The sequence below is a fragment of the Nicotiana tabacum genome, chromosome 21 (genome assembly GCF_000715075.1).
Source record: "Nicotiana tabacum cultivar K326 chromosome 21, ASM71507v2, whole genome shotgun sequence".
Taxonomy (NCBI): domain Eukaryota; kingdom Viridiplantae; phylum Streptophyta; class Magnoliopsida; order Solanales; family Solanaceae; genus Nicotiana; species Nicotiana tabacum.
In genome coordinates, this window is record NC_134100.1 from 43,724,941 (window position 1) to 43,734,817 (window position 9,877).

The following is a 9,877-nucleotide window of genomic DNA, read 5'->3' on the forward strand; positions in this document are numbered from 1 at the left end:
GACTAAACACTGTTGGCTTGCCTGACGGCGGTGTTAGGCGCCATCACGACCACTAGTAGATTTTGGGCCGTGATAGCTTGGTATTAGAGCATTAGGTTCACTTGGTCTCACGATTCATGAGCAACTCTAGTAGAGTCTTGCGAATTGGTACATAGACGTCTGTACTTATCTTCGTGAGGCTATAGTGTTGTTAGGAGAACTCCCCTTCTTGATTCCTCATCATGCGATTTGATTTCTTTGAGGCTTATACCTTTATTTCCTTCATACTCATTCTTATACGATGTTGAGCGCTCGTGTCGATTGGGCATCGAGGAGTTGTAGTGGTACTACAAACATGGGGCGAGATGTTTCTCCCTGCTCATTCGAGCAAGTTATTATCGTCTTCTTGCGGAATGATGTTCTGTTATTTCAGCTCAGTAGCTGTATTTTCGATGGTTTTGAGGCTATGCACAAGTTGCTATGATGTTCATGAGTTGTTATCGCACAACACCGATGTAATGGTAGGGTGCTCATTTATGCGTCGACGTAGTGAATGACTTGAAAGGAGGATTTCTCAGTGCATGATTTAGGGGTCTAATGTTTGATTCCGGCAAAGGAAAGGCAATCGGACTATGAATGTTCAGGTTTGGGTTGATGGAGTAACGAGACTTAGTACCTTTGAGCGTGGTTGAATTTTCATCTGTGATGTGGTGTCATTGTCCTTGTTTGAATGTATTAAGGTGTGCCGGTGTTATGGTCTTCTTTGATTTTCCTATGGGAGAGAGTGATGTGAAATGGTGCCTGAGAAGTGGTTGTCAGAGATAGCGGTGTGTAGCGGTTTCGGGATCGAATCGGTGTCTCTAATGTTGATGGCTTGAGAAATATGATCTTCTAGGAGGTTTAGAGCTGGTAGCAATTCATTATTTCAGGTGCTACAGGTATGGATTCTGATTTGAAGCAGGTATTAGGCAGTGAAGAATGAGGAAGGACGTGGCAGGAGGTGTCTCGCGGTGGTTGAATTACAAGCAGGTCAAGTATGAAAAACAGAGGTCGAGCAGTTACTTAAGGAAGATGGTTTAAGCGAAGTAGGAGTAGCAGAGTAGCATATGGATTCTATGGTAGGGAGCCACTTGTTTGAAGAAAGTTTAGAGCGATTTGGGAATCATGGTGGAAAAGTGACTAGGTGTACTAATTGTATTTAGGATGGTGAATATTGTACTGAGGAACATTGAATACAATAGAAAGGAGTTTGCTTGAAATGAAGGGAAATGCAATGTGACTTCGAGTTTGGAATGTACTGTCGTACTTTTAGTTGATGTCAATGGGAAATGAACGAACTTGTACAACTGGTGGATGAGCATGGGCTTAGGAGGGCCTACTGATTTCGTAGTAGTTGTACCAAGTGCAGCACCGTTGGAAGATGTCGCATGAAATTCCACAGGTGGGTTATCTCCTGTGAGCAGAGTAGCGGTTGCACGATTTTGATGAATTTTCTATGAAGAGTTCTACTTACTATCCAGCGGGAGGTCGGACAGGCGATCATGGATGATAATTCAGAATGTTCACGAAAAGTTTAATAAGAAACTACAAGAAATTTGGCAGGATAATTGTGCGAGATCATGGTAATTGGGAAGGAGGAATCTTGGTGGGGTTCTAGGGTTATGTGATTGTAGCTTCAAGCTAAGTGAGGGAGCCTCACCATCTATGATTGGATCACGTGGTTGTCTGCTTGTGCAGTTTCTGGTTATCGGTGTATTGGTGGGCTATTATGACCGAGGAAAGAAAAATCAGTGGTAATTCGAGCAAAGGATTTGAGGAATGTGTGCTATTTTTGGCCTTATCGATTCATGTTCAGGTTTTTGGGAAGACTCAGAGTTTATGCTTCTTGTGTGTGTGGGGGGGGGGGGTATGTACAAGGAAAATAATTCAGTCAGGTGCTTCTTTGATAGAGTGTTCACGTGCTAGCAGCGCACTAGAGTTTGGCTTATATTCGAGGCCAATTCAGAGTAGGTGACTCTCAACAGTTATCCTAGTGGGTTCAAGAATTCGAGTGCAGTGCCTAAGGACTTGGAAGGTTCTACTTTTTAATTGGGTATGCAATGCAGTATTGGAGGAAGGGAAGAAATATTTTCGAGTTCGTGGAAGGTCGTGCAAAATGGGTGTACCAGTTGGAGAAGCTATTATGTGCGTAAGGAGAATATGAGATGATTCATGAGTAATGAGACATGTGGTCTCGTGATACGGGTCACTCTGGATGAGTGCGGATTGAGTTCGTTATATTTTGAATGAAGCTATTATTTGGAAGAGGTTGGCTCGGTTGGTAATGGAGTCAGCATGATTGTGGAAATGATCAGTTCCTTCGGCGTGTGAAGTTATACATGTGACTTGTGATTGTACATGCAGGCTCGGTAGCCATCACAACTTGATTGATTTTGGAGGTATTTGATTCAAATGGATTTGTGGTGTAAATGGATTCAGGAAGAGTCATGGCGATTAAGATCATGACTTGAGGTTTGTATTTTCTATGGTTTGGAAATTCAGTTGCGTATTGCATTGGTTCTTTTAAAATGAGCTAAGTGAAAGGCTTTCCAGCCAATGAAATGTTTATTCTACTAGTAGTTCAGGAGTTATGATGAATTCTGGTATTCTCGCGTAGCGACTTGATATGTGCAGTGAGCGGCAAGGGAACTAGAGGTTGAAGGTCAAGGTTGCGGTTCGGTGTTGATAGAATGTCACGAGCTCAGATGAACAGGGGTGAATTCAGATGTTCAGAGTAAGCTGGCATTTTATTTAGTGTCACCTGAGAATGGTGTTCTGTGGAAGAGGCTTTGTGTATTGACTTGCGGATTTTGATTTGCTTTACAGAATTTGAACGGTTAGTGGTATGAATGTGCAGACTTTGCTACCTGAGCGGAAGGTTGTGGGAGCGTACCCCATGAGGAGATTTGTATAAGTGTGACATATTAGTCACTTGATTGTTAAGGATTGAAACCAAGTATGGAGGTGATGGTAATGTCGCAAATGCGAGAGTTTATGCCTGAGAGGCGTTCTATTCCTTGGGCTGTGGACTGTGTGAGTTTGTTCTGGATTTGACGAATGTTCTTATGTTTCATGGAAAGAGATTATCGTGGATCCTTGAAAGGTTATTAGCCTAGTATGCTATGATCAGAATCAGCTTGAGGTCCGTTGGAGGGTTTAAATGTGGATGTGTACCCTACACCAAGCCGGGTGTATTCATTCAGCATAACATTGCTTATGGAGGAGTCTTCAGGCATTGGATGTTATTTTCGTCGTCAGCTATTTCATGTAATACTCTATTGTGCCATGTTGGTTATGCGACGACTTAATTATTCGCACGTGTGTTGAGGTCCCGTGTAGCTTGTGGTGTCAGATGAGCAGGATGGCTCTCGAGATGTAGGTCATTTATCACACCTTAGTCGTGCTTGGGTTTTGTGGAGTATTACGCTACCCGTCTCCCCAGAGTTGTATTTTTGCACTTGGTGTGCTTGTGGCCGATATTCGGTATTCCATAGGTAGAAGCATTATGGCTAGAGGGGTATGTCCTTATTTATTGTTGTGAGTGAATCGGGTGGCACGCTGCCATGGGTACGTTATTTGGATTGGGTTGCACGCCACAATAGTATCATGTTTAGATCAGGTTGCACACCGTAACTGTATCATGTTTGGTTCGGTTTGCACGCCGCAACAGTGTTATGTTGAGTACGGTTCCCTATATCTATTCCTGCATATTTTGTTTCTCATTCTCTGAGAAGGATTCGTAACATCTGTTCGACCGTTTTATTTGTTACGCGGGCTGGATAATTCTTTTCCAAAGTTCGTTCCTCCTTATGTGTCATATTCGAGTTGTAGCTTGTCGGTGCATTAATGGCGTCATATGAGATCCGAGTCAGTGTTTGAGGTGGCTTATTGCCTGAGCATCTTGTACTGGGTGAGACGAGATTATTGTGCCTGGAATTTGTGCAACCAGATTTATATAATATACAAAAAAAGGAAAAATATCGATATTTAGTTCAGAATGAGGTAAGGGTTCTTGTGAGGAGAAGAGACTCCATGAATTATTGATTCAGCATCTGGTTATGAGTTTTTACACGTCCCTTTCATCGTGGCAGTATTGCGAGAGTTGGAACAGGATTTACACACGTCATGAGATGTATTGCGGGCACCAGATTTGTGAAATTACAGCTATTTTGGTCGAAGGGTGTTAATATGGGCAACCGACTTATGTGGTGCATGGTATGATTTCAGCATAGGTGCAATATCATGTTTTGGTATAGTGTGTAGCGATTGGTACAGTGTTCGTGTGTTAGAATCAGGCCTCGTAAAGAAATTCGGAAGCTAGAATTTGGTTTTAAGGTTTGTTGGCTAAGGTTATAGGGAGGATTTTCAGTCTGGCTAGAGCTAAAGTGTTCAAATAGAATGTGGTGGCACAGGTAGGTGCACGAGGTGTTAAACACTTATTTTGGACAACTCCGGAGTAGTCCTTAGCACGTTCGAGGACGGGCGCATGTTTAAGTGGCGGAGAATGTAACAACCCGACCGGTCGTTTTGATCTCTAGCGCATTGTTCGGCAGTTTGAGGCCTTGAGTAGCTTCACTTAAGGTATTATGACTTGTACGGGTGGTCGGAATTGAATTTCGGGATGTTCGGGATTGATTTGGGAAGAAAATTCTAATTTCGAAAGCTTTAAGTTGGAAGAATTGACTAAGGTTGACTTTTGAGTAAACGACCTCGGAATCGGGATTTGAAGGTTCCAACAGGTTCGTATGATGATTTTGGTCTTAGGAGCATGTCCGAATGTTGATTTGGAGGTCCGTAGGTTATTTCGGTGTCAATTGGCGAAAGTTGAAAATTGGATGATTTTTGGAAAGTTTGACCGGGAGTGGATTTTTTGATATCGGGGTCAGATTCCAATTCCGGGAGTGGGAATAGGTTCATAATGTCAATTATGACTTGTGTGCAAATTCAAGGTCAATCGGACTTGATTTGATAGGTTTCGACGTCGAATGTAGAAGTTTAAAGTTCTAAAGTTCATTAAGCTCGAATTGGGGTATGATTCGTGGTTTTAGCGCTGTTTGATGTGGTTTGAAGGCTCGACTAAGTTTGTATTGTGTTTTAGGACTGGTTGGTATATTTGGTCGAGGTCCCGGGGCCCTCGGGTGGTCCGAATGGTTAACTGATCAAAAGTTAAAGTTGTGAGATTGTTGAATGCTGGGCTCTGCTGGTGTAACCGCACCTGCGGAGCTTTGATCGTAGGTGCAAGCTCGCAGGTGTGGGATGTGTTGCGCAGATGCAGAGAAATCGACTGGGGACTGTGGAGCACAGATGCGGCAGGAATTCCATAGGTGCGGACTCGCACCTGTGCTTGGAGGGTCGCAGAAGCGGAAGTAGGGGTGATGAGGCTGATCCGCAGAAGCGGGTTAGTTCGTGTAGATGCGCGCCCGCAGAAGCAAGGACAAGACCGCAGAAGTGGTTGGGCGGCTTAGTGGCCTCCGCAGATGCGAAGGGCAGACCGCAAATGAGGTGCCGCAGAAGTGGTTGACTGGCCGCAAAAGCGGAAAGTGCTAGCCTTGGGGGAAGCCGCATCTGCGAGGAATTTTCCGCTGAAGCGGAGCCGCAGAAGCGGCTACAGTTCCACAGATGCGAAAAAGTCACTGGGGCATTGTTGTTTTAAGAATAGGATTTTGGCCCACTTTCTTTCATTTTCACTTAGATGGGGCGATTTTTGGAGAGCTTCAAGGGGAGATTTTCATCATCTATTTCAAGGTAAGCTATTCCCACCTATTGTGCATTAAATACTTGGATTATGTACGGATATTTACATGGGAATTAGTAAAAATTTGAGATTTTGGTAGAAAAACCTAGAAATCGGTATTTTTGGATTTTGACCACAAAATTGGACATGGACTTTGGAATAAATTGTATATTCGAGTTAGTAATGTTATGGGTAAAGTTTATCTTCGAAATTTTTTGGAATCCGGCACGTGGGCTCAAGGTTTGATTTTAAAGACTTTTCGAGCGGAGTTGGAAAATTGTTTAAAATGATTAATTATGGATATTAGAATATATTTTGACTGGTTTGCACGTTGTTTGAATAGTTTTGGATCGACGGGCTTTGGTTTGAGGTGGTAGAGAGGCCTTAGAGCCGGTTATGGAACTTCGGAGCGAGGTAAGTCTCCTGTCTAAATCTGTGAGTAGGAAATTACCCCTAGGTGATGTAATTATTATGTGCTAAGTATTGCGGGGGCTTCGTACCCACGAGGTAGCGAGAGTCCGTATGTAGCTAGATTCATGTTATGTCTGGGTAGACTTAGGTTCCCGCCATGCTATTGTTGTACTACTTGATTTCTCTCTGGCCTATTAAATTCCTTTATTTTACGTTGCGACTTGAGACTAGACTTGCGTAGAGTGATAGACTCGATATGGTAGAGATTCAACAGGCTTCATAATTAGCCGCGAAATGATTGTACTCCTTTTACAAAATTCTTTCGCGTATTGCGTTTCACCGAAAGGTTTTCCCTTAATATATATATATATATACTCACACATCTATTCGTGAGTGTGGTCAAGGACCCGTTAAGGCTTCCTATTCTAATGGGATCTGGTTGTTCTCCTCGACAGGATAGATACATCTATGGTTCGTGCCGCTAGCCCTCGGCAGTGCGCACACTATGTTGGATCAGGCCATACGCCACGACAGGATTTATGTACCACACTCTCATGGGAGCGGGCCGTTCGCCTCAGCAATAAAATAGATGTATCTATGGTTTGGCAATGTTATGATGGATCGGGTCGTACGCCTCGGCATTTCTATAAAATACTCTTATGAAATCGTGCGTAAAAATTGGCAAGAAGCCAAAATATCTATGAGCTTTTCCTGATTGATTATGACGACCTATCTGGTAAGGTCCATTAAATATATACACTCTGATTGAGGAGGTAGTCACTAGCTGAGAGTCTGAGTTATTGTTGAGAGGAGGATTGTACCACGTATTATACTTGCTACTTCATTTATCTTCTCTGATTCACATATGTTTACTTCTACTGTATCTGTCTTAGTGGACCACTAGTAAGTGTCGATGTCGACCTCTCGTCACTACTTCTCTAGGGTTAGACTAGATACTTACTGGGTACACGTTGATTTACATACTCATACTATACTTGCTGCACTTTTTGTGCAGGTACACTCATACTTATTGGTTACCTTACTTAAAATTATTATCATGTTTCTCTTTTAACATATTCTATATTTAATTCATTAATTTAACTGATGTTTTGCTTTGTTTAAATATGTTATTTTACTCAATTTTATTGATTTCTAAACTAAACCCATATGATACTCTATTTTGTGTATATTTTATTTTATTTTAATTTAATTGATTTCTAAAATAAACTCATTATTTCATTTGACGCCTTACTTTATTCAAGATTGTTAATATGCTTTATGGTGTTTAGATATAACTCTTGATTATTTTAATTGATATTTGTTACGGTTGCAATGTACATGGTAGCACGTGGGCCTTGTCGTGTGAAGGTAATTGTTATTGTGGGCACGAGGTGCCATATGTGTAAGATTTGGAAATTGTGGTCCATGATTTGAGATTTACGAGGTGTGGTGCCTCGGGGTAATTCTTGTTTAAGGCCCATGCGTTGGGAATGATTTAATTATTTGAACTGTGATTGGTTCCTCCTTATTTGAGTTCATTCATATCTCGTCGGTGTCTTGATTATGTTGCTTCTCTATTACCCTTTAAATATTTGCTGCCATTTGCGTTTCTATTATTTTGTTGTTGGTTGAAAATCAATAATCTTTCCGCCATTAGCCTTACATTAATGTTGTTTCCATTGTCAGCTTTATGCATATCTTGTACATATTTTATGTCTAGTAGGTGTCTTGACCTGGCATCGTCACTACTCTATCGAGGTTAGGCTTGATACTTACCGGGTACCGTTGTAGTGTACTCATGCTATGTGTCTACACATTTTTGTGCAGATCCAGGTATTTTTGATCATGATATTGAGAGTTGTGTCTGCACGGCAGAGACTTCATGGTATACCTGCTTGACGCTCGCAGGCCTCGGAGTCACCATCTTACTTCCTTATGCTACTGTTAAATTGTAAATCAAAATAGCATAGTATTTAGCAATTCTAGTATATTTCAGTAGAGCTTATGACTTCGTACTACCGGTTTTGGGAAATTGTATAACTATTGGCCATTGCAGTTATGTATGTCATTTACTGGTTTATGATTTAATGATTAAGTAGTTTAATTCTGTTATTAACTCAGCATGTGTTAGACTTACCTAGTCTTAGATACTAGGTGTCATCACGACATCGTAAGGTGGGCATTTGGGGTCATAACAAGTTGGTATCAGAGCTCTTGGTTCATTGGTTCTACGAGTCATAAGCAAGTTTAGTAGAGTCTTGCGGATCGGAACGGAGACGCCTATACTCATCTTCTAGAGGCTACAGAACTATAGGAAATTCCACTTCTTCAATTCCTAATCATGCGACTTTGATTCAGCTTGAAGCATATATCTTATATTCCTTTATATACATTCGTATATGATGTTTCATACTCGGTATCAACTATGCATCGACGGTTTGTGATGCTGCGGATGGGCTACGAAGGGGGCCATGGATGCTCGATCATTATCTTAACGTGCTGTCCAGACTGAGTATAGGGATGTATTGACTAATATTTTAGTTTTTCACATGTAGGATGCATCGGGTTCTAGTATCTGATTGGTGTTGTACGATCTTATGAAGGTTGGTATTGTGGATCATCAGATGTTGTGTCCTATGGCTCGCGCCAAATGGGGGAGTTTACTATCGACGATCAGATTGCATGGTCATGTGTCATATCAGTTTTTGACTGAGGTATATATATGTGGTATTGAAAGGTTCCCCGAAATTGTATATGGCCAAAAATCTAAGACTTACATGGGATAGTGCTTAGACTTGCGGTATTTCTGTATCATTATTAATTCTAAATTGTAGTGTCAGAGAGGTTAGAGAAACATCTTCAGATTCACAGAAGATCTCTTCCGAGTGGTATCTCGATTGTGCCATTATTAGGTGCTTCAGAGGAAACCCAACGGTTTATGGGATTTCGGACGATGTGGTTCGTGCTAGGATCTCTTACATTGAGCTTTGGTTTAGGATCGTAGTGTACCTGCAAGGACAATTGTTAACTTGAAGGCAAGTCGAGGAGGATTCGAAGAAATGTGTCAGCTTGGTCATGTTGGGTGAGGATAGTAATAAAGGTAATTGGTTCCTTTGGTGTGGTGATGCATTATCGGTGTTTTGTGGCAATACTCTTGGGTTGGACGGCTTGCCTGAGTTGGTTGAGTTGGGGAAATTAAGTTCTAATGGCTTGGTTATGTGAGGATGGGTTTCGAAGAGTTCTTGATAGTGTCGAGCACTGGTTGAGCTAGATGTCTGCTACCAATATTAGGAACATGTTGTGTGTTACGATTTTTGCTTGGATGGGGTCACAAGTTTTAGATAGCACGGATGATTTCATATGTTTAGAAGAATGCTAGCATCATTTTGTACCACCTAAGAAGGGTGCACACTCCAGAAGGCACACTGTGCTTCGACTTGCGCTTGCTCACTGGTATTACGGTAATCGCCTGATTGATCGACCGCTGATGTTTAGATTTTACTATATGGCACGAAGGAATTATGGAAGTATTTATCATGGGATGATCGTGTATGAGAAAGGTGTCATTCATTTAAGTAGTGCAGTTGGGACCGGATATGTATATTATGGCACTCTAAGGATTAGAAGACTAAGAAGTTTCTCAGAGGCAGCTTATTCCATGGTTACGGACGGTAAAGGTATGCTAAGAGGTTGATGACTGATGCTATGTTCTAT